A 25,175-nucleotide genomic window follows, 5' to 3' on the forward strand; every position below is an offset into this window, starting at 1 on the left:
CCCCTAGGCCGTCTCATAATGAGCTGTGTATAGCCGCCATCTTGTGCAATCTTTCACCATAAGAGACCGTGCGTAGCCGCCATCTTGGGCAAGCGCCCCTAGGCCGTCTCATAAAGAGCTGTGTGTAGCCGTCATCTTGTGCAAGTTGCATTGGGATGGGCATCTTGCTGTAAAATTACGACCTTGTGTAGTTAGACTCCTCCATGTGGTTACGTGTACTTACTTATGTCAATCCCCATTGTCCTACTTCTTGAAACAACGTCCGGAGAGAGTCATCATTGTTCTACTACTCAAGATAGCGTCGGGAAGGGCATCTCACCATAAAACTACGTCCTGTAAGGTTAAGCAATCCAAGATGACGACTGTTAACGTCAAGAAGGGCCTCTAGCCGCAAAACAAAGGTTAGGCCCCTCCAAGAAGTTAGGCTTGTTCTCTTAGGCGTTAGGAAGACTATTAGTCGTTAAAGTGAGGTTAGGCTGGTCCCTTGTGCGCGTCATTGCCCTTCTACTACACTGGGGGTCAATGACCGCGGAGTCGGAATCGGCCTAGATACACTACTAGGGTCAATGACCTCGGGTCAATAACCTCTAGTAGGAGAGCAATGCAAGAGCAGACCCTCCGTGTTTTTGCCCTATAACTGCGAGGATTAGTTTGCTTCCAATTAAGCACATTGAGTCACACTTCTCCTTGTTTTGAACAGGTTGTATTTATCTAACGATTTTGGTATGCGGTAATTGAAAAGGTAAAACCCTATTTATAAAATCATAGACCACGAGAGGTTTTTCTGGGTGGTTGCTATGGGCTCATGGCGTGTCGACGTTACCGTAGCGACCGGTTGTGTTGGTGATGGTTATTATTATGGGTTGCTCACGGTATTTGTGTTGGCTGGTCCCTGCATCTTTGTGATGTATTAACTAGTTTCCTTCTTCTTTCTTTATTCCCATTTTTACCTTGTTTTAGTTGGTTTTATCTGCCCCTCTGTCGGGTTCAATGATTTATTTTTCTGGGGATGAGATACGAACTGATTTCTGGCGGAATCTCTGTGATGGTTCGTTGTACTGTCCAAGTACAGTAATCATAACAAAAAGAAAATTAAATTTATTGAAACTATTGAAGGGAATAGTTTTAAGGAACATCATCATCATCATCATCATCATCTGTTCAACCTCCAGGGTCGGTTTCTCCCTCGGACACAGCGAGGGATCCCACCTCTACCGCCTCAAGGGCAGTGTCCTGGAGCTTCAGACTCTCGGTCGGGGGATACAACTGGGGAGTATGACCCGTACCTCGCCCAGGCGGCCTCACCTGCTATGGTGAACAGGGGCCTTGTGGAGGGATGGGAAGATTGGAAGAGATAGGCAAGGATGAAGCAGCCGTGGCCTTAAGTTAGGTACCATCCCGGCATTCGCCTGGAGGAGAAGTGGAAAACCACGGAAAACCACTTCCAGGATGGCTGAGGTGGGAATCGAACCCACCTCAACTCAGTTGACCTCCCGAGGCTGAGTGGACCCCGTTCCAGCCCTCGTACCACTTTTCAAATTTCGTGGCAGAGCCGGGAATCGAACCCGGACCTCCGGGGGTGGCAGCTAATCACGCTAACCACTACACCAGAGAGGCGGACTACTCTTATTTCATGAATTAAATACGTACATTGTTCTCAATGACCTTCTTGTTTTCTTTAGTAGTTTGTCGATCCCTTGTCCCGTTTCCCTATGCGCTCGGGTATGAAGTGAGATGAACCTGTCGTGGCGAGTTTTTATGAAACGATGCCCTTCCTGACGTCAACCTAATCTGAGGAGTTAATGAGATGAAATGAATGACGTGATATGTGATAGTAGGGAGAGGGTGAAACCCGGTGCCGGCACGTACCCTACTCCCGTCGAAGAGCACCAAGGGGTCTGATCAAGGCTTAACGTCCCCATCCGACGGACGAATCACCATCAACAGCGTCATATGCCCTCGCTCCACATGAGCACGGCGGAAAGGTTCGGAATTTAATCGAGGCTTTTTTGACACGCAATCTCGTGATTAAAAAATGGTATACCACCACCTCCCCTACCGTGCCGACCAACATTCTGATGGTGAAAATATTTTCGACCAACGGGACTCGAACCGGCTAATCTCGGTGTCAGTCCGTTTAGATTTCAGCGCTTTAACGATCATGGCCACCAGGCAAGCTCTTGTAGTGTTAAGGCAATTTATTACCGTACCAAGGTTTTTCTTGGTCCAGGGTCTCTGAATGAATGAATTAATGTCTTGATTAAGGTGACGGTAAGTATTTTGTGGTTTAACATGTTATTTTGGGTGTTGCTCTTTATATTTCTAGTCTATGTTTAACTCCTACTGCTGAAAGTTGGTAGATTACATAGTTAGTAAATAACACTCTAGATGTAGCTCACTCCGCCGTACTCATCAAACTAAAACTGTGTGGATATAGATACATGTAAACATTCTCAGATACTACAGTACACTTGCGATGCTTCTCTCCAGTAAAAACGAGAGCCCTAAAAGCAAACATACAGGAGAAATGAGTGATGAAAGAGGACGGTGTTCAGGTGCAGTTAAATAACAATTTGCTGTTCATATTAAGTCTTCTAGTCCGCCTCTGTGGTGTAGTGGTTAGCGTGATTAGCTGCCACCCCCGGAGGCCCGGGTTCGATTTCCGGCTCTGCCACGAAATTTTAAAAGTGGTACGAGGGCTGGAACGGGGTCCACTCAGCCTCGGGAGGTCAACTGAGTAGAGGTGGGTTATATTCCCCCCTCAGCCATCCTGGAAGTGGTTTTCCGTGGTTTTCCACTTCTCCTCCAGGCGAATGCTGGGATGGTACCTAACTTAAGGCCACGGCCGCTTCCTTCCCTCTTCCTTGCCTATCCCTTCCAATCTTCCCATCCCCCTACAAGGCCCCTGTTCACCATAGCAGGTGAGGCCGCCTGGGCGAGGTACGGGTCATACTCCCCAGTTGTATCCCCCGACCGAGAGTCTGAAGCTCCAGGACACTGCCCTTGAGGCGGTAGAGGTGGGATCCCTCGCTAAGTCCGAGGGTAAAACCGAACCTGAAGGGTAAACAGATGATGATGATGATGATATTAAGTCTTCTAACAAAATACGTTTAGAAGGAGGGCACGTATATTTTGCTATCTTTTGTGTAAATGGCCAGGAATTTGCTATAATTCTGCCCAATGACCGAAAATGTCCTCTCTCGTACGAAGCGGATGGGAGAGTTTTTAGGCCTAAAAACGTTGGCCAGATTTTGGGATAAACTAGATAAAATACTGTCATCGCCGGTTTAGACGCTGGCTTTCTGGGCCCAAATTGGCAGGTTCGAGCCTAACTTAGTATGGTTATACTTGAAGATGCTCAAAGATGTCAACCTCTTGTAGATAAATTTACCGGCACATGAATAAACTCCCGTAGGAAAACATTCCGACACCTCAGCGTCTCTGAAAAACGCATAAGTAGTTAGTGGGACGTAACTCCATTATTATTATTATTATTACTATTATTATTATTATTATTATATTATATTATATTATATTATATTATATTATATTATATTATATTATATTATATTATATTATATTATATTATATTATATTATATTATATTATAAATAACAAGTTTTGGAAAGAAATTGGCAAAAATGAGATAATGATAGAGGGCATAGTTAAACTATTCAATAAGATATTTGAGGGAGGGAAGTTCCCGAAGGAATGGGAAACAGGAATTATATGCCTAATATACAAAGGGAAGGGTAGTAGGAGTAGTGTGAACAATTACAGGGGCATATCTCTGCTGGATTCCTTAAGTAAAATATACATTGGAGTGCTAGCGAACAGGATAAGTAGGTGGGCGGAAGAAAATGAAATATTGACAGATTATCAAGGAGGATTTAGGAAAAAGAAAAGAACGGTGGACAATATTATGATAGTAAAGACTATTCTAGAAAAGTATAAGAGTATGCCTGGAAGTACGGTTTACGTAGCAGCAATAGATTTTGAGAAAGCTTTTGACAAGGTGAATAGAGCGGCCCTATTAGAGAAATTAAGCAGGTTAGGGATTTCGGAAAAGATGTTGAGGGCAGTGGAAGGAATATATAGGGTGGTTAGATTTTGTGTAAAATTGGGAGAAGAGAGACTGAGTAGACCCTTAGAGTCCAGAGTGGGTTTAAAGCAAGGGTGTAAATTATCGCCAATACTGTTTATTTTATTTATCAACGATATTTTAGAGGGGTTTGGGGCAGAAAATTGGGCTGTGCCGGTAATTAATGGTTTAGAGGTACCAGGACTGATATTTGCGGATGATGTGTTATTGATGACGCTAACTTCAGGGGGGATGAATAGAGCGTTAAACGCAGTGACGCTATTTGCGAGGAAATGGGAAATGAGAATTAATGGAAATAAGTCTAAAGTATTAGTAGTCCAGGTAGACAAAAGAGGAAAGATCGAAGGTAATTGGGTAATGCAGGGAGAAAGTTTGGAACAGGTAAGGAAGTTGGAATATCTAGGAGTTATTTTTAATGACAAAGGAACGTGGAATGACCAGATCAGAAGATCGAAAAACAGGGGATTGGCAGCCCTAGCCTCAGTAAGAAACATGCTAACCAAATATCCGGGTATCAGTTATAAAACCCTGAGGCTAGTGTTAAGGTCGGTAATTTTTGGGAGGGTATTGTACGGCGCAGAAGTTTGGGGGCTGGATGAGAAAAGAGAGGAATTAAGAAGGATTGTTAGTAGTTTTGCTAAGTTAGTAATGGGCTTACCGAGGTGCACAGCAAATGCAGGGGCGGAACTAATGTGTGGGGAGGATTTGGAATCAGAGGGGGTAAAAAGAATAGTGAGATACTGGATGAATTTAAAAAGACAGGAAGGGGGGAAGATGTTGCAGGCAGCGTATGAACAGCAATGTAAGAGCAAGTATAGGGGGGGGGGGCTAGAAAAAATAAAAGGATATGTGGAGAGGATATGATTAGGACACCTGTGGGGGGGAGGTATGGTCGAAGACAGAAGTTAGAGGGATAAAGATACTGGAAAGGAGGATTAAAGATATCCATAGGCAGAAATTATTAGGGGAAAGCAGACTGAGAAATTCGCTAAAGGTTTTGATGAAAATAGAGGAGATAGCAGGGTTGAATATTAGATACGTTGATAGGTCAAAACGATATGGAATGATGCGGTGGCTTTTAGGTTTGCAAAGGAATACAGGGTGGCTACAGGGATGGGATAAGACAAGGTGTGTACTTTGCGGAGATGTGAATGATGAATTTCATTTGCTAAGAGATTGCGAGGAAACGAGGGAGATAAGACATGGATTATTGAGTGAAGAGCATCGGAAAATATTGAGAAGGGGGGATGAGAAAGCAATCTTGAGATGGATTATTAAGCAGTGGGAAATAGGGGGTGAATTGAACAGGTATTTATGCGCGGCAAAAAAGGCCTGCGAGAGTAAAATGAAGGAGGCTGAGTTAGAGGTTGGATAAGGGAGTAGGGGGGTGGAATAGTTTTGTATGTATATGGGAAAAGTGTGTATATAAGGGAAGGGGATAGTATGATAAGATTCAAATGAGCTAGGGAAGATAGGAGTTGTGTACTTAGTTGAGTATGGGGAGTTGGGTAATGATATGGGATTACATGAAGGCTAGGTCTTTCTGTTTGTGTTAGAGTTGGTGGGAATGCAAGTGTTGAAATGCTGAGTGGTGTTGTTTGCAGTATTGATTAGGTGTAGGTCAGTAACAATAAAGGACACTTGATGAGCATGCTTGAATATTGAGTAAGAGACTGCTATAGCAAATGACTGTTACGAATAATATTCTTAGATTATTACTATTATTATTACTATCATTATTATTATTACTATTATTCTCTCTTTTAGTTTTACTCTCTTGATTCTGGGGTGTTAATTCTACGGAATGAGGGGCATGGCACGAGGCTCTGAGGATGACTGCTGTGGTGGCTCTACTTTAGGGGTTTCACGTTTCCGGAGTGTCCAACGAGCCTTATGACATGCCCAGGGGATACGACAATTTTCTCTTCTTTTTCTTTTTGGTGAACTGACTGGTTTATTATTATTTATTATTATTACTATTATTATTATGATTTATTATTATTATTATTATTATTATTATTATTATTATTATTATTATTATTATTATTATTATTATTATTATTATTATTATTATTATTATTATTATGAAATTAGGGCAGGTGCCTTTTCTCGCCATTCATGCATATTAGGGGGGATAAGGGAGGATGGGCAAGGGAAAATGACGGGGTGGGTAAGGCCCACTCCAAAAAAGCAAAGGAAGGGAAGAATGCGATAGGTGGGATAGGAGAGGAGAGTGGATCCAGTTAGATGTGGTTTGTTGCAATGGAATGGTGAGAATAAACGCACTGTCATCTGGTTAGGATTGTTGGGGTTTCGCCTTAGGGCTCCACAGTTAGTGCCGGCTGTGTCATCATGAGGAGGGCGGCCTTTTTCTCACCAGGGTGATGACACGGCCGGACGGTAGCAGTACAGTAGTTAGTAAATTTGTATTCTCTATTGTTTATTTTTCCTTTTCTCTGTATGTGAACATGTATAGGGGCGAAATCGCCTGTAATAAATGTTCATTGTTCATTGTTCATTATTATTATTATTATTATTATTATTATTATTATTATTATTATTATTATCGATGTTTTCTCAATGCGATTACAAGTGGAAATATGACACTCGCTTATGGTTTTAGCCTATTGTGGAGTTTTTATTTAGTTTGTCGTGAAATTTATGATTTGCTTTAAGATTTTAACTTGTAAAATGATTTGTGTTAATGGAAATGGAAAGTGGTAAATTATTTGATTGAAGAGAACTGAAAAAAATACAATAATTTTTACAATTTGTTTTACATCGCACCGACACAGATGGGTCTTACGGCGACGATGGGATAGGAGAGGACTAGGAGTGGGAAGGAAGCGCACATGGGCTTAAATGAGGTTCATCCCCAGCATTTGACTGGTGTGAAAATCGGAAACCACGGAAAACCATCTTCAGTGCTACCGACAGTGGGGTTTTAACCCACTATTTCTCGAAAGCAAACTTACAGCTGCGTGGCTCTAACCGCATTGCCAACTCGCTCGGTCATTAATTTACGTATTATGCTTGTATATAGTAAATATGCCATTTAAAGGAGTAAAGGACTCAGATGTTCACATTTAGTCTGGTAAGGTATGAACGGGGATTGCTACACGTACTGTTCGAAGAGAAAGCAACAAACTATAAATACACACAGAAACTGAAAAACGGAGCACAGTTCCAGGCTATCATGCACAACTTTTCTTATTTTCTTTTTTGTACCAATTTGTTTTACGTTGCACCGACACACATAGGTCTTACGGCGATTATGGGACAGGAAAGGGCTAAGAGTGGGAAGGAAACGACTGTGGCTTTAATTAAGGTGTAAAAATTGGAAACTATCTTCAGTGCTGCTGACAGTAGGGATCAAGCTGACAGCTACGTGACCTAAAGCCTGCAGCCACTCGCTCGGTATCATGCACATGATTTTTCTGCATATTTGCTTTCAAAAGCATGGCCATTCAGCGAAAGGAAAATGTCATCCCTTATATTTCCTAAAACTTTATTTTCAGTGTTCAAGGAAAGATCCAAAGAAACTCATTCGCGCCGACAGGGGAATCAGTCGCGAAGTCAGCCCAAGTAGGCCAAAGTATTACTGTATACGCTCGGAAATGAATTTCAAGGAAACATACCTCTGAAATGATACGCCACTGCCCTTTATGAACCTCTCTTTGCAGCCATAAGGTGCACAGGAGACTGGCATTTGTCTTCAGAGAAGTATATACTTCAATTTATCGGGAAGCTCCAGTAGTGACAGTGCCAAACAATACAGCTTTTGCCGAACAGCGCGCTCGTTCAACTTCGCACGCGACTGCAGCGCCAATGCTACCTCTAGTGTATAATATACTAACTCTATCAGGGGCGTAGCCAGGGGGGGGGTTACTGGGGGTTAGAACCCCCCCCCCATTGAACTTTCACAAAAAGAAAATAAATAGAAACTGACAGTAAACAATAAACTTCTTTTATGTGATCAAGATAAACTCCCTGCAATCTACTGCTTGTTGAGAGTGTTTGCCACCCTACCTGTCACCACTGCAGCCAGTGAGAGATCATTTTCAACATTAAGACGCCTTAAAACCTACCTCAGAAATACCACAAGTGAAAGTCGACTCAACGGGTTGGCTCCCTTGAACATTCACAGAGACATAGTTGTAAAACCAACAGATGTGTTAAATTTATTTTCTAGGAAGCCTCGAAAATTAGATTTTAGATTGTAAACTGAACATACCGTTTGAGATAAAACTGCTGACCTCGATCATATTGTTCTTGTTCTGTATTTTAAAGTAAGAATTTTGTAGTGTATTGCAATCTGAATATCACATACAGTAATTCACTCTTGTATCAGTATCCTTATGACAGTCATGCATGCGCGTACCAGACACGCACAAGCACAAGCACTTTCATTATGTTATATCTTAATTTTGTAACTGTAACCCCCCCCCCCCATTGGCCGATCCTGGCTACGCTACTGAACTCTATGGTAGATTATCGGTACGTTTACATGCAGGATTCAGATCGATCTGAGTACACTTCCCGTATTGAATACGCTGTGTAAACGCGGATCGTACTGAGATTGTATTGAAAAGCAGAAAGCAGAAAGAAGTGGTGGAAGAAGTATGTCCGTTTGAGCAGATTAAAAATATGATGAAAGACAATGAACAAAGTGGAAAACAGCGAGAGAGAAATGATATCACTAAAGGCAAAAATAAAGGAGATGGAGGAAGAGGTGGTGAAGCTGAAAGCAGAAATTGAAGACAGCAACCGAGAACACAGGAAGAAATGCTTATTTATGTATGGAGTGCCGGAAGAAAAAGGGGAAGACAAAGTGCTGACAACCTACAAAGTTGTGGAAGTTATTCAGAAAATAATGATATTGATGATGTGGAAAGGATAGGTAAAAAACGGGGTGATAGGCCGATAAAACTGAAGTTGTTTTCACCCTGATGGCGGAAGTGGTGATAAGAGGCGCAGCACAAAAATTTGGATTAAAAGAGACATGGGAAGAGAAGAGGTAAAGAATACAAACACCCTGAAAAAACATTTAGTCAGGGCTAAAATACAAGGGTTAAGAGCCTACATTAAGGGGCAACAACTAGTAGTATCCAATGGACTATGGACCAGAGTGTGGACAGCGAATAAATTACAGGAAATGGAAGAGAATAGGAAGAAAGTAGTATAATAAGCGGGTTCGGGCGCCTCCTCCCGCGGGAAATTTGAATTCTGGCGGGAAATTTGAATTTTGGCGGGAAATTTGAATTCTGGCGGGAGATTTAAATTTTGGCGCGAGATTTGAATTTGTAAACAAAGCCACGTGCTTTTTGACAGCTGTCATCGACAACAACGCATCGCTAACCTTACTGCTGCCATCTTGACGGGCCTAAACCTCACTGGTACAAACTTAAACTAACTAGCGCGAGGTAAACAAAGCCACGTGTTTTTTGACAGCCACGTGCTTTTGACAGACAACAACGCATCGCTAACCTCAGTACTGCCATCTTGATGGGCCTAAACCTTAGTGGTACCAACTTAACCTAACTAGCGTGTGGTAAACAAAGCCACGTGCTTTTTGACGGCCACGTGCTTTTTTGACAGCTGTCATCCGCCATCTTTAAACCACAGAGCACTGTGCTGCCCTCTTTATCGTAGTAGATGTAAAATTCGTCACCTGTCATCGGCAGTGCTGCCATCTTGGCGGGCCTAAACCTTAGTGCTACCAACTTAACCTCACTAGCGTGAGATAAACAAATCCACGTGCAGCTGTCATCCGCCATCCTTAATCCATAGAGCACCGTGCTGCCCTCTTTAGCTACTTACCTTTGAAATGTGGTACGTCACAGCTGTCATCCGCCATCTTGCATCGCAAACCTCAGTGCTGCACTCTTTAGTTTGAAATGTAGTGACGGCAAATTCCACGTGCTCTTGTTTGGAAACAAACCTATGCGCTTTTTTGTCAGCTATCATCCGCCATCTTTAATCTAGAGCGCACCGTGCTGCCCTCTATGTGGTGGTGGTAAATTCTACACGCTTTACAAACCCATGTGCTTTTCTGACAGCTGTCAACCGCCAGAGAGCACCGTGCTGCCCTCTTTGTGCCGGTGACAAATTCCACGTGCTTTTTGACAGCTGTCATCCGCCATCTTGCATCACAAACCTCAGTGCTGTACTCTTTAGCTAGATACCTTTGAAATGTTGTGGCGGCAAATTCTACGTGCTCCTGTTTAGTAAACAAAGCCACGTGCTTTTTTGACAGCTGTCGTCCGCCATCTTTAATCAATAGAGCACTGTGCTGCGGGCAATTTCGTCAGCTGTCATCCGCCATCTTTAATCCACAGAGCACCGTGCTGCTCTCTGTAGTAGCGGGTAATTTGAAAAGTTCTGTTAGCTGTCATCCGCCATCTTTAATCAAGAGAGCACCGTGCTGCCATCTTTAGTTGAACTGTGGTGGCGGCAAATTTCACGTGCTCTTGTTTAGTAAACAAACTCACGCGCTCTTTGTCAGCCGTCATCCGCCATCTTACATTGCAAACCTCAGTGCTACACTCTTTAGTTGAAAAATGGTGGCGGATAATTTAAAAAGAATAATTCTACAGCAGCCATCTCTCGACGCTAATTGCACAAGATGGTGGCTATACATGACTCCTTACAGGTGCTTATGCGAGATGATCGCTATACATAGTTTCTAATGAGACACCCTTGGGATGCTTGCGCAAGATGGCGGTTATACAAGGCTCCTTATGAGACACCCTAGGGATGCTTGCGCAAGATGGCGGTTGCTCTTATGAGGCGGCTTAAGGGTCCTTGCACAAGATGGCTAGAGACGCCCTAAGGATGCTTGCGCAAGATGGCGGACGCAAGATCGCGGCTATACATAGCTCCTTATGAGACAGCCAGTACTCGATACAACATGTGATCAGAACATTGATTGATGTGCTCAGAACACAAAATAAGTGATCAAGACTAGAATCGAACACTGTACTCGATGTCGTTAACTTCAACATGTGATTAAAACATTGTTTGAAGTGTTCAGAACACTACATAAGTAGAATCGAACGCTGTACAACATGTTAGGGGATATCTTTGTTCTAAGAAGATCAGATTGAAACATAACAAGACCAGAATTGAACACTGCACTCGATACAACATGTGAACAGAACATTGATTGATGTGTTCAGAACACAAAATAAGTGATCAAGACTAGAATCGAACACTGCACTCGATGTCGTTAACCTTAACATGTGATCAGAACATTGATTGATGTGTTCAGATCACTAAACAAGTAGAACCGAACACTGTACAACATGTTAGGGGATACCTTTGTTCTAAGAAGATCAGATTGAAACATAACAAGACTAGAATTGAACACAGCACTCGATGTCGTTAACCTTAACATGTGATCAGAACATTGATTGATGTGTTCAGATCACTAAACAAGTAGAACCGAACACTGTACAACATGTTAGGGGATACCTTTGTTCTAAGAAGATCAGATTGAAACATAACAAGACTAGAATTGAACACTGCACTCGATACAACATGTGATCAGAACATTGATTGATGTGTTCAGATCACTAAGCATGTAGAACCGAACACTGTACAACATGTTAGGGGATACCTTTGTTCTAAGAAGATCAGATTGAAACATAACAAGACTAGAATCGAACACTGCACTCGATGTCGTTAACCTTAACATGTGATTTGATACAACATGTTAGGGGATACCTTTGTTCTAAGAAGATCAGATTGAAACATAACAAGACTAGAATTGAACACAGCACTCGATGTCGTTAACCTTAACATGTGATCAGAACATTGATTGATGTGTTCAGATCACTAAACAAGTAGAACCGAACACTGTACAACATGTTAGGGGATACCTTTGTTCTAAGAAGATCAGATTGAAACATAACAAGACTAGAATTGAACACTGCACTCGATACAACATGTGATCAGAGCATTGTTTGATGTGTTCAGAGCAAAAGTACAACTTCAATGATTTACGTAGTGTAAAACACACACTGTGCACATATCGCATAGCTATCTCGCCAATCACTTGCCTAGTATGAAAATCAAAAACACACTGTGCACATATCGCATAGCTAACTCGGCAACACTTCAAATGATTTGCTTAGTACGAAAATAAAAAAATCTATACCGCGTAGCTAACTCGTTCATCACACTGCTAAGACGCTTTGTAATTGCAAATACACTGATATATATCATACGAAAATCAAGAAAGCCAACTGCGTAGCCAACTCGCTCGGGTCACTCGCTTAGTAATTGCAACACGACTAGAACACTGATACACGTTACTCTTTTTCTTTTTCTCGAAACACACACACACACACACACGCGCGCGCGCGGATAAGAATGTTCCGAGATACTACATACTTACATGTTAAAAAAATAGGGGGATGAAAGATCATAAATTATACGTACACATGTTGTCTCCTCCAAGTTGTAAGACGAAATAGACGCAGTACTGCGAGTTTCCGCTCTAGCTAGCGAACGGAAGTAGCATGATATCTCAGCAAAAAAAAATACGCGTGAGCTTGCAAGTCAGACACAATGATGGATACCGCGATTCAAATCCTGGCAACTTATGCCGTCAGGAAGGGCATCCGGCTAGATCATTTTATGACGATCGCGCAGGTCCCCCGCCTAGCATTTGCTATTTATTTACGGCTTCCGACAGTAGGAGTTCGAACCCGCTATCTTCCGAAGTAGCGAGAATGATTGAAGAGTGTTGAGGGTGATTCATTTGTCGGATGGAGGCGTTAAGCTATGTGCAGGCTTCTTCGGTAGGAGTAGGCTATGTGCCGGTACCGGGACATCTAGTTATCGATTTAAAATCCTAGTCAGGAAGGGTAACCGGTCGTAAAACTATGGTGTATGATCTAAGAGGCGGTGCGTGCAAAAAAGCTGGCATTAAGTAAGGGCTGTTGATAGGGGGCGTTATACCTTGCGCAGGCTCCTTCGAAAATGATTTTGAGTACAAGACGTTGATGGTGATTCATCTGTCGGATGGAGGTAATAGGCCTTGTGCAGGCTTCTTCGGTAGGTGTAGGCTATGTGCCGGTACCCGGATATCTAGTTATAAAAACCGCTATAACAAATTTATCGCGTATACTGCGATTTAAAATCCTAGTCAGGAAGAGCAACCGGTCGTAAAACTAAGGTGTATGATCTAAGAGGGGGGTGTGGAAAAAAGCTGGCATTAAGTAAGGGCTGTTGATGGGGGCGTTAAACCTTATGCAGACTCCTTCGAAAATGATTGTGAGTGCAAGACGTTGATGGTGATTCATTTGTCGGATGGAGACAATAAGCCTTGTGCAGGCTTCTTCGGTAGGAGTAGGCTATGTGCCGGCACTGGGATATCTAGTTATAAAACCCGCTATAACAAATTTATCACGTATACTGCGATTTAAAATCCTAGTCAGGAAGGGCAACCGGTCGTAAAACTATGGTGTATGATCTAAGAGTCGGGGTGTGCAAAAAGCCAGTATTAAGTAAGGGCTGTTGATAGGGGGCGTTAAACCTTGTGCAGACTCCTTCGAAAATGATTTTGAGTACAAGACGTTGATGGTGATTCATCTGTCGGATGGAGGTAATAAGCCTTGTGCAGGCTTCTTCGGTAGGAGTACGCTATGTGCCGGTACCGGGACATCTAGTTATAAAACACGCTATAACAAATTTATCGCGCATACTGCGATTTAAAATCCTAGTCAGGAAGGGTAACCGGTCGTAAAACTATGGTGTATGATCTAAGAGAAGGGGTGTGCAAAAAAGCTAGCATTAAGTAAGGGCTGTTGATAGGGGTGTTAAACCTTGTGCAGACTCCTTCGAAAATGATTGTGAGTACAAGACGTTGAGGGTGATTCATTTGTCGGATGGAGGCGTTAAGCTGTGTGCAGGCTTCTTCGGTAGGAGTAGGCTATGTGCCGGCACCGGGTCTTACCCTCTCCCTACGGTAGTATATTACATTCTTAGGAAGTTTCGAGGGCGTGCAAGAAAAAGCTAGTGTTAAGTAAGGGCTGTTGATGGCAGTTGTTAAACCTTGTGCAGGCTCCTTCAACAGGAGAAGCCTACATGCCGGCGTCATGCAGGCTCTATCGATAGGAGTGGGCTATATGCTGGCACTGTGTGTTTTAACCTCTCTGTACAATCATGTTAGGTGCTTACACGGTGAGTTACAAGTCGCTCATCAGCACACCGTGACTTTGTTCAAGGTTAGTGCAGCCGGAAGATACGTATACAATTTCAGCTAACACATGCATTCCGTACTCGCTCAGAATGATTGCGCTGATACAACTTCAAAGACTGTGGAACAAAAAAATGTAACCTATAGCCTACAGTTTGGTTTAGTGTGCATGCCTCTCACCCGGCAGTCTCGGGTTCGATTCTCTTGGGAATAAAAATATATTTTACAGATTTTAAATCGCAAGAATTTGTTGTGTTGTCCTTCCTGACGTAAAACTAGCAGTATCTAGCCTCTTACATCATACACTATTGTTTTCGACCGGTTGCCCTTCCTGACGTCAAAGAACTTGGATTAAGAATCTGTTTTACAACTTCTAACACGAGAATCGGGGTTTTACAGCTAGATGCACTTCTTAGATTTTAAATCGCTGTATCGTGAACTATTGTTTTACAGCCGGATGCCCTTCCTGACGCAAAACTATGATTTTAAATCGCAAGAATTTGTTTTAAGACTAGATACTTTTCCTGACACAAAACTAGCAGTATCTAGCCTCTTACATCATACACTATTGTTTTCGAACGGTTGCCCTTCCGGACGTCAAAGAACTAGGATTAAGAATCTAATACGAGAATCGGGGATTTACAGCTAGATGCACTTCTTAGATTTTAAATCGCTGTATCACGAACTATCGTTTTACACCCGGATGCCCTTCCTGACGCAAAACTAAGATTTTAAATCGCAAGAATTCGTTTTAAGACTAGTTGCCCTTCCTGACGCAAAACTAGTAGTATCTAGCCTCTTACGTCATACACTATTGTTTTCGACCGGTTGCCCTTCCTGACGTCAAAGAACTCGGATTAAGAATCTAACACGAGAATCGGGGATTTACAGCTAGATGCTCTTCTTAGATTTTAAATCGCTGTATCATGAACTATTGTTTTACAGCCGGATGCCCTTCCTGACGCAAAACTAAGATTTTAAATCGCAAGAATTTGTTTTAAGACTAGTTGCCCTTCCTGACGCAAAACTAGCAGTATCTAGCCTCTTACATCATACACTATTGTTTTCGACAGGTTGCCCTTCCGGACGTCAAAGAACTCGGATTAAGAAACTGTTTTACAACTTCTAACACGAGAATCGGGGATTTACAGCTAGATGCTCTTCTTAGATTTTAAATAGCTGTATCACGAACTATTGTTTTACAGCCGGATGCCCTTCCTGACGCAAAACTAAGATTTTAAATCGCAAGAATTTGTTTTAAGACTAGTTGCCCTTCCTGACGCAAAACTAGCAGTATCTAGCCTCTTACATCATACACTATTGTTTTCGACCGGTTGCCCTTCCTGACGTCAAAGAACTCGGATTAAGAATCTGTTTTACAACTTCTAACACGAGAATCGGGGATTTACAGCTAGATGATCTTCTTAGATTTTAAATCGCTGTATCACGAACTATTGTTTTACAGCCGGATGCCCTTCCTGACGCAAAACTAAGATTTTAAATCGCAAGAATTTGTTTTAAGACTAGTGCCCTTCCTGACGCAAAACTAGCAGTATCTAGCCTCTTACATCATACACTATTGTTTTCGACCGGTTGCCCTTCCTGACGTCAAAGAACTCAGATTAAGAATCTGTTTTACAACTTCTAACACGAGAATCGGGGATTTACAGCTAGATGCTCTTCTTAGATTTTAAATCGCTGTATCGTGAACTATTGTTTTACAGCCGGATGCCCTTCCTGACGCAAAACTAAGATTTTAAATCGCAAGAATTTGTTTAAGACTAGTTGCCCTTCCTGACGCAAAACTGGTAGTATCTAGCCTCTTACATCACACACTATTGTTTTCGACCGGTTGCCCTTCCTGACGTCAAAGAACTAGGATTAAGAATCTGTTTTACAACTTCTAACACGGGAATCGGGGATTTACAGCTAGATGCTCTTCTTAGATTTTAAATCGCTGTATCGTGAACTGTTGTTTTACAGCCGGATGCCCTTCTTGACGCAAAACTAAGATTTTAAACCGCAAGAATTTGTTTTAAGACTAGTTGCCCTTCCTGACGCAAAACTAGCAGTATCTAACCTCTTACATCACACACTATTGTTTTAGACAGGTTGCCCTTCCTGACGTCAAAGAACACGGATTAAGAATCTGTTTTACAAATTCTAACACGAGAATCGGGGATTTACAGCTAGATGCACTTCTTAAATTTTAAGTCGCTGTATCGTGAACTATTGTTTTACAGCCGGATGCCCTTCTTGACGCAAAACTAAGATTTTAAACCGCAAGAATTTGTTTTAAGACTAGTTGCCCTTCGTGACGCAAAACTAGCAGTATCTAATCTCTTACATCACACACTATTGTTTTCGACCGGTTGCCCTTCCTGACGTCAAAGAACACGGATTAAGAATCTGTTTTACAAATTCTAACACGAGAATCGGGGATTTACAGCTAGATGCTCTTCTTAGATTTTAAATCGCTGTATCGTGAACTATTGTTTTACAGCCGGATGCCCTTCCTGACGCAAAACTAAGATTTTAAATCGCAAGAATTTGTTTAAGACTAGTTGCCCTTCCTGACGCAAAACTGGTAGTATCTAGCCTCTTACATCATACACTATTGTTTTCGACCGGTTGCCCTTCCTGACGTCAAAGAACTAGGATTAAGAATCTGTTTTACAACTTCTAACACGGGAATCGGGGATTTACAGCTAGATGCTCTTCTTAGATTTTAAATCGCTGTATCGTGAACTGTTGTTTTACAGCCGGATGCCCTTCTTGACGCAAAACTAAGATTTTAAACCGCAAGAATTTGTTTTAAGACTAGTTGCCCTTCCTGACGCAAAACTAGCAGTATCTAACCTCTTACATCACACACTATTGTTTTAGACAGGTTGCCCTTCCTGACGTCAAAGAACACGGATTAAGAATCTGTTTTACAAATTCTAACACGAGAATCGGGGATTTACAGCTAGATGCACTTCTTAAATTTTAAGTCGCTGTATCGTGAACTATTGTTTTACAGCCGGATGCCCTTCTTGACGCAAAACTAAGATTTTAAACCGCAAGAATTTGTTTTAAGACTAGTTGCCCTTCGTGACGCAAAACTAGCAGTATCTAATCTCTTACATCACACACTATTGTTTTCGACCGGTTGCCCTTCCTGACGTCAAAGAACACGGATTAAGAATCTGTTTTACAAATTCTAACACGAGAATCGGGGATTTACAGCTAGATGCTCTTCTTAGATTTTAAATCGCTGTATCACGAACTATTGTTTTACAGCCGGATGCCCTTCCTGACGCAAAGCTAAGATATTAAATCGCAAGAATTTGTTTTAAGACTAGTTGCCCTTCCTGACGCAAAACTAGCAGTATCTAGCCTCTTACATCATACACTATTATTTTCGACCGGTTGCCCTACCTGACGTCAAAGAACTCGCATCAAGAATCTGTTTTACAACTTCTAACACGAGAATCGGGGATTTACAGCTAGATGCTCTTCTTAAATTTTAAGTCGCCGTAACATGAACTATTGTTTTACAGCCGGATGCCCTTCCTGACGGCGTAAATTGCCAGGATTTGAATCGCGGTATCCATCATTGTGTCTGACTTGCAAGCTCACGCGTATTTTTTTTTTTTTTTTTTTTTTTTTTTGCTGAGATATCATGCTACTTCCGTTCGCTAGCTAGAGCGGAAACTCGCAGTACTGCGTCTATTTCGTCTTACAACTTGGAGGAGACTACATGTGTACATATCATTTATGATCTTTCATCCCCCTATTTTTTAACATGTAAGTATGTAGTATCTCGGAACATTCTTATCCGTGTGTGTGTGTGTGTGTGTGTGTGTGTGTGTGTGTGTGTGTGTGTGTGTTTTTCCAGAAAAAGAAAAAGAGTAACGTGTATCAGTGTTCTAGTCGTGTTGCAATTACTAAGCGAGTGACCCGAGCGAGTTGGCTACGCAGTATGCTTTCTTGATTTTCGTATGACATATATCAGTGTATTTGCAATTACTAAGCGTCTTAGCAGTGTGATGAACGAGTTAGCTACGCGGTATAGATTTTTTTATTTTCGTACCAAGCAAATCATTTGAAGTGTTGCCGAGTTAGCTATGCGATATGTGAACAGCGTGTTTTTGATTTTAATACTAGGCAAGTGATAGGCGAGATAGCTATGCGATATGTGCACAGTGTGTGTTTTACACTAGGTAAATCATTGAAGTTGTACTTTTGCTCTGAACATATCAAACAATGTTCTTACAGTGTTCGATTCTAGTCTTGCTATGCTTCAATCTAATTTTCTTAGAACAAAGGTATCCCCTAACATGTTGTATCAAATCACATGTTAAGGTTAACGACATCGAGTGCAGTGTTCGATTCTAGTCTTGTTATGTTTCAATCTGATCTTCTAAGAACAAAGGTATACCTAACATGTTGTACAGTGTTCGGTTCTACAAGTTTAGTGATCTGAACACATTAATCAATGTTCTGATCACATGTTGTATCGAGTGCAGTGTTCAATTCTAGTCTTGTTATTTTCAATCTGATCTTCTTAGAACAAAGGTATCCCCTAACATGTTGTACAGCGTTCGATTCTACTTATGTAGTGTTCTGAACACTTCAAACAGTGTTTTAATCACATGTTGAAGTTAACGACATCGAGTACAGTGTTCGATTCTAGTCTTGATCACTTATTTTGTGTTCTGAACACATCAATCAATGTTCTGATCACATGTTGTATCGAGTACTGGCTGTCTCATAAGGAGCTATGTATAGCCGCGATCTTGCGTCCGCCATCTTGCGCAAGCATCCTTAGGGCGTCTCTAGCCATCTTGTGCAAGGACCCTTAAGCCGCCTCATAAGTGCAACCGCCATCTTGCGCAAGCATCCCTAGGGTGTCTCATAAGGAGCCTTGTATAACCGCCATCTTGCGCAAGCATCCCAAGGGAGTCTCATAAGAAACTATGTATAGCGATCATCTCGCATAAGCACCTGTAAGGAGTTATGTATAGCCACCATCTTGTGCAATTAGCGTCGAGAGATGGCTGCTGTAGAATTTTTCTTTTTAAATTATCCGCCACCATTTTTCAACTAAAGAGTGTAGCACTGAGGTTTGCGATGTAAGATGGCGGATGACAGCTGACAAAAAGCGCGTGAGTTTGTTTACTAAACAAGAGCACGTGGAATTTGCCGCCACCACAGTTCAACTAAAGATGGCACCACGGTGCTCTCTTGATTAAAGATGGCGGATGACAGCTAACAGAACTTTTCAAATTACCCGCTACTACAGAGAGCAGCACGGTGCTCTGTGGATTAAAGATGGCGGACGACAGCGGTCAAAATAGCACGTGGCTTTGTTTACTAAACAGCAGCACGGTGCTCTCTGGCGGTTGACAGCTGTCAGAAAAGCACATGGGTTTGTAAAGCGTGTAGAATTTACCACCACCACATAGAGGACAGCACGATGCTCTCTAGATTAAAGATGGCGGATGATAGCTGACAGAAAAGCGCATAGGTTTGTTTCCAAACAAGAGCACGTGGAATTTGCCGTCACTACATTTCAAACTAAAGAGTGCAGCACTGAGGTTTGCAATGCAAGATGGCGGATGACAGCTGTGACGTACCACATTTCAAAGGTAAGTAGCTAAAGAGGGCAGCACGGTGCTCTCTGGATTAAAGATGGCGGATGACAGCTGCACGTGGCTTTGTTTCCAAACAAGAGCACGTGGAATTTGCCGCCACTACATTTCAAACTAAAGAGTGCAGCACTGAGGTTTGCGATGCAAGATGGTGGATGACAGCTGCACGTGGCTTTTTTTCCAAACAAGAGCACGTGGAATTTACCGCCACTACATTTCAAACTAAAGAGTGCAGCACTGAGGTTTGCGATGCAAGATGGCGGATGACTGCTGTGACGTACCACATTTCAATGGTAAGTAGCTAAAGAGGGCAGCACGATGCTCTCTGGATTAAAGATGGCGGATGACAGCTGCACGTGGCTTTGTTTATCTCGAGCTAGTGAGGTTAAGTTGGTAGCACTAAGGTTTAGGCCCGCCAAGATGGCAGCACTGCCGATGACAGGTGACGAATTTTACATCTACTACGATAAAGAGGGCAGCACAGTGCTCTGTGGTTTAAAGATGGCGGATGACGGCTGTCAAAAAAGCACGTGGCTTTGTTTACCACGCGCTAGTTAGGTTAAGTTGGTACTACTGAGGTTTAGGCCCGTCAAGATGGCAGTACTGAGGTTAGCGATGCGTTGTTGTCTGTCAAAAGCACGTGGCTGTCAAAAAACACGTGGCTTTGTTTACCTCGCGCTAGTTAGGTTAAGTTTGTACCACTGAGGTTTAGGCCCGTCAAGATGGCAGCAGTAAGGTTAGCGATGCGTTGTTGTCGATGACAGCTGTCAAAAAGCACGTGGCTTTGTTTACAAATTCAAATCTCGCGCCAGAATTCAAATCTCCCGCCAGAATTCTAATTTCCCGCCAAAATTCAAATTTCCCGCCAGAATTCAAATTTCCCGCGGGAGGAGGCGCCCGAACCCGCTTATTATACTACTGAAGAACGAAGGGGTAGTGGGGAAGGGAGTGGAAGAAAAGCAAGTGAGAGACAGTAAAGTGGGTGAAGACGGACCTGGAGATAAAGAAAGAACCAAAGAAAATAAGACAATGGACCCAAGGTCGCAGCATGAAGAAATTAACTTGATAGATGCTATTTACAAATCGATCGAAGAAGCAGCCAGAGAGGTAACAGCTGAGATGAGGACGGAAATAAGGAAGGAAACCAACGAGAGCAAGGCATTAATTAAGGAGCTGAGGACGAAGGCCTGTGGGAGAGAAGAAAGGAAGATACAGGAAGTGACTGTGGGGGCGGAAACACAAGATGTGACAAGAGCACACAAAGGAAGTGAAAATACGGCTGGGAGGCAGGAAGAAGAAGCAAGAGGTACCCTGGCGAAAGGAAGAAGTTTGAGCCTAAGGGAGATATGGGGTAAGAAGAATAAATTGGACGAAGGCATAGTGACAAGAAGCAAAAAAGGCAATTTGCAGTAGAATGTAAATTGGTGTACACATGAGAATAGCGGAGTTTGTGTGTTATTCGTAACTATGACAAGAGTGATTGAATAGTTAAATTCGTAGGCGGTAAAGTGTGCAGTGAATGAGGAAGAGAGTGATTGTAAATTGGATAGGTGTTAAGGATAAAGCTAATATGTGGAGATGGTTGGTATATGAGCTGAGGGTCCAAGTTAATGGTGAGTGAATATAGTTTCAGTTAAGGTGGCGGTTTGTCTGGATTCTAAAGGTAATAAATATAGTGAGACAATAGAGTTCGAATAGTGGTCAACAGTAACGAAACGTAAGGTGAAAATTTGCACACCGGCACGACAGTGGAGGGAATACGAAGCCTGGTTTGCAAACTTAGCAGAAAACCAGAGAGGTCAGTGTTCAAGAAAAAATATGCTGAGTGCGAACCCGGCCGGAAGTGATATACTCTTTGTTTAAAGTGCAGATGCAAATCTGACACAACATCGTACTCTACATAGCAATATGTTACCCGTTAGTTTTTCATTGCCATACTGCCATACTGTCTTATACTAGGGACAACAGACCATTCTGCCTCGTTGCCATTTGATTATCATTATTTATATCAATATGGCTTTTTTTCATTGCTTTGGTGTCAGGTATGTTTATTTTACAGGAATTATTATATGTGTATGTTAGATTAAGCTGCCTAGGTTGGGCATTATTATTTTTCTCCTTAGTAGATCAATAAGGTTTCAGTGCTGTAGATCGGAGGAAAATAAAGGCATTTACTCTTTACTCGTATTGAAAACGACTGCGCACACACTCCATGTTTGTTCTGACAAAATCATCATCATTAAAGTTCTGTCAAAATAACAAATATAATAAGCCAGTAAATATATTTACCTGTATAAATGATCAACAACTGCAATCATATTATAAGACGGCTAACCCTGGCGATTACAAAACTCACGATAACCTTCTGTTGGGGGTAAAATTGGAATGTGCGTTCTATCTATTGCACCAATTAAATTTGGAATAGCACACATACTTTCAAAACTGAAAGTTATCTACTGGCCTTCTACTTCATTTGGCGTTTTTAAATTCTAAGAGGTGATATCGATTTTACTACAATTCTACATCGTCTGCATACGTCGATGTTGCCTGGCGGATTCAATACGATACTCAAATAGCCTACTACATGTAAACGGGGATCGTATTCAATACGGTAAGTGTACTCAAATCGATCTCAGTCCCCATGTAAACGTACTATATATGGTTAGCGGTACTGTAGTGGCTTGATGCCCCAGTCGTTGCTTAGCAGCGGGCGTGCTTGTAACCACTTCCAATAGGTCGGCTATGTATTCAAGTAACCCTTATTTGTATATGCTTGTGCTTACGCAAAACAGAGAGCAAACAGAGAAATAAAGAGCAGGAAACAACGTTAGCTTAGAAAATAGTGTCGTTTCCGTATTAATATAGGCAATTTGCAGTTTATGAGCTGAAATGTGCTGTAATAACAGCTAAAACACGTCCGATTCAGTAGGTATATTTTCCCCCAAACAGCGGAACTTGAATCATCATCTGTTAGGGTGGGGTCATACATCGCGCAATTATTATTGTGTGAGCTAAACATGTACCACGTTTTTAATAATTTGGCAATAAAATAAGGATTAAATCCTAATTTTGTATGCTAGTTAAGTACTGAATAGGTGTAAAACAAAGTTTTATTATTCGCCTTTCAATTCATTTTCAATACGGAATCTAAAATGAGAACAGTCTCTCTCTCTCCTCGACACTCTGATCACTTGGAGGAGGGGAAATCCCCCGGTCCCTGTCCACACGTCTTCACTTCACAGTGTCCGAGGACTTCGGCTCGCCAGGTGCAGGTCTTTTTATTTGACTCCCGTAGGCGACCTGCGCGACAAGATGAAGACGACACATACACCCAGTCCCCGTACGAAGGGAATTAAACAGTTTTTGTTAAAATTCCCGACCCTCCCGGGAATCGACCCCAGGACCCCTGTGACCATGGAGCATACAGAGTGTGGCGATGGGTGTTGGTAGTCTGCTTCCATAGCCACAATGAGCCCTCCAAGACGAACACCATACAACACAAAACCTATTAAACTCAGCAATGATAGAAAATTCCGACTTACTTTGACGACAGCGAACTCGTGGAGGAAATCTTCAAGTTCTCGTTGTTAGTTTGCTAAATTGCGCCTCACTCCGGTAGACAACTATCCACGTGACATTTCGTAGTAATAACAATGAAGAGCAAGTCATCCACAAGTAGTGTAATCATTCAAATTATGCAAAAATAGTACAGACTGATACGTTCGTGAACAAAAGCCCGGAAGTTGATATTTGAAATGCAAATGGGTGCACTTGGTGAATCCAGAGTGAAATAGCCTGTTTGTCTGGACAGTATATTAGAGTATCTCACTCGTCTCCAGTTTGTCGCGCCGTGGCCTTATTTAAGGTACAGCCCGCTGTGAAAATGGGAAGGTACGGAAAACCACCCGACTTGCTCGGTTCTCTCCTGGCCATGTTCGTGCACGTCTGAGGAGATGAGAGGCTTAAAGCGGTGTCGGCACGTAGCCTGCTGCTCAAAGTTTGATGTCGCCATCCGACGGACGGAGTCATATGCCCTCACTCCATATGAACACTGCCGGCAGTTTTGGAACGCAGTCTAGTGATTACCACCACCTCCCCTACCCTGCCGGCCGGTGTTGTAATGCTGAAAATATTTTCACCAACGGGACTCGACCCGGCTACCCACAGCGCCTTAACGACCAAGTCAGTACTAAAGCTGCACAAAGAGGTTGTAACATATTCTATAACGGAAACAATATTTTAAAGTTTATTTTGTAATCGGAGTTAATAAATATTAGATTGAAAAGTCCTCACATATTTTAAAGTTGTAATTTTGAACACTGTTTCTTCACTTGTGTTGTTTCACGTCTGTTTTCTCTGTCGTGTACCCCTTACAGAACTCGACACGGTGAACGCGACGTTGTTCCCTGTATAGGCCTATTGGTCATTACAGATTAATAACGTATCTTCCTTGTTTCTGTGAAAATACCTTCACGAAAGTAATATCCTTTTAAAGGTAACAACTCCCTCCGGGCTAGTTAAAGAACTGCTAGTGGACTAAATTCCGACACTTCGCCGTCTGTCAGTAACTAACATTTAGGACGGACGTAAAACAAATAACATTATTGTTTTCAGTGCAATACAGATACAAACCACCGGAGACCACGGGTTCAAGTTCTGTGTAAACTATCTGTACGGTGGCGCTCACATTAAATACTCGAGTTGTAATTAATGGGTTTTGTGTACACTAGTAATATATTATCATACCAATAATGTAAAGGAAACATGTTTCGAACAATTCACTCCATAATCTAACCTTACAAATCCTGATTTGAACCTGTTGGCTTCACAACTCTCAGTGCAGTCTATTCCGCGCTCTTAATCAATGGAACGTTAACTTCATTTCGTGAGTCAACTAGCGGGCAGTAGCAGTCTGCTTTCTACTAGTAGTCAATACTTGTACCTTCTGGGCTAGAGGCTCTTGCCTATACATCTGGCAGAGCTGTGCTAGGGCTCGTGAGGCAAGATGGCGGCCGCGCGCACCCACCCCTGATATCCCGAGGCAATAGGATGACGTCACCCGTTGCCCTTGCCTTCAGTAGGGCTTTTTTCGTAACCGGCTGCCCTTCTTAACTTTCGAACATTGATGGAGGTATGTAATAGTGATGGCATTTTCATTATTTGTTGGTGGGAAGGTTCATTCATCGGGTAAAAGTTAATAATATTGCAGATCAAGCCCCGGCGTAGTTTTAAC

The 25,175-nt window shown here is 42.3% G+C and overlaps 1 protein-coding gene across 2 annotated transcripts in view; it reads right to left on the minus strand.

Annotated features, from left to right (window-relative positions):
* LOC136886021 (retinol dehydrogenase 12) overlaps positions 1 to 24,865 on the minus strand; it is a 140,835-nt gene extending 115,970 nt beyond the window's left edge. The window contains exon 1 of one of the 2 annotated variants that reach the window (XM_067158735.2): positions 24,738 to 24,865. The gene's annotated coding sequence lies outside the window, so the exon portion shown is untranslated. Of the gene's footprint in view, positions 1 to 23,484; positions 23,586 to 24,737 lie in introns of those variants that run through there. The other variant, XM_067158734.2, reaches the window with a different exon arrangement.
* Between the last annotated feature and the right edge of the window lie 310 nt (positions 24,866 to 25,175).

The sequence above is a fragment of the Anabrus simplex genome, chromosome X, assembly GCF_040414725.1.
Source record: "Anabrus simplex isolate iqAnaSimp1 chromosome X, ASM4041472v1, whole genome shotgun sequence".
Classification (NCBI taxonomy): domain Eukaryota; kingdom Metazoa; phylum Arthropoda; class Insecta; order Orthoptera; family Tettigoniidae; genus Anabrus; species Anabrus simplex.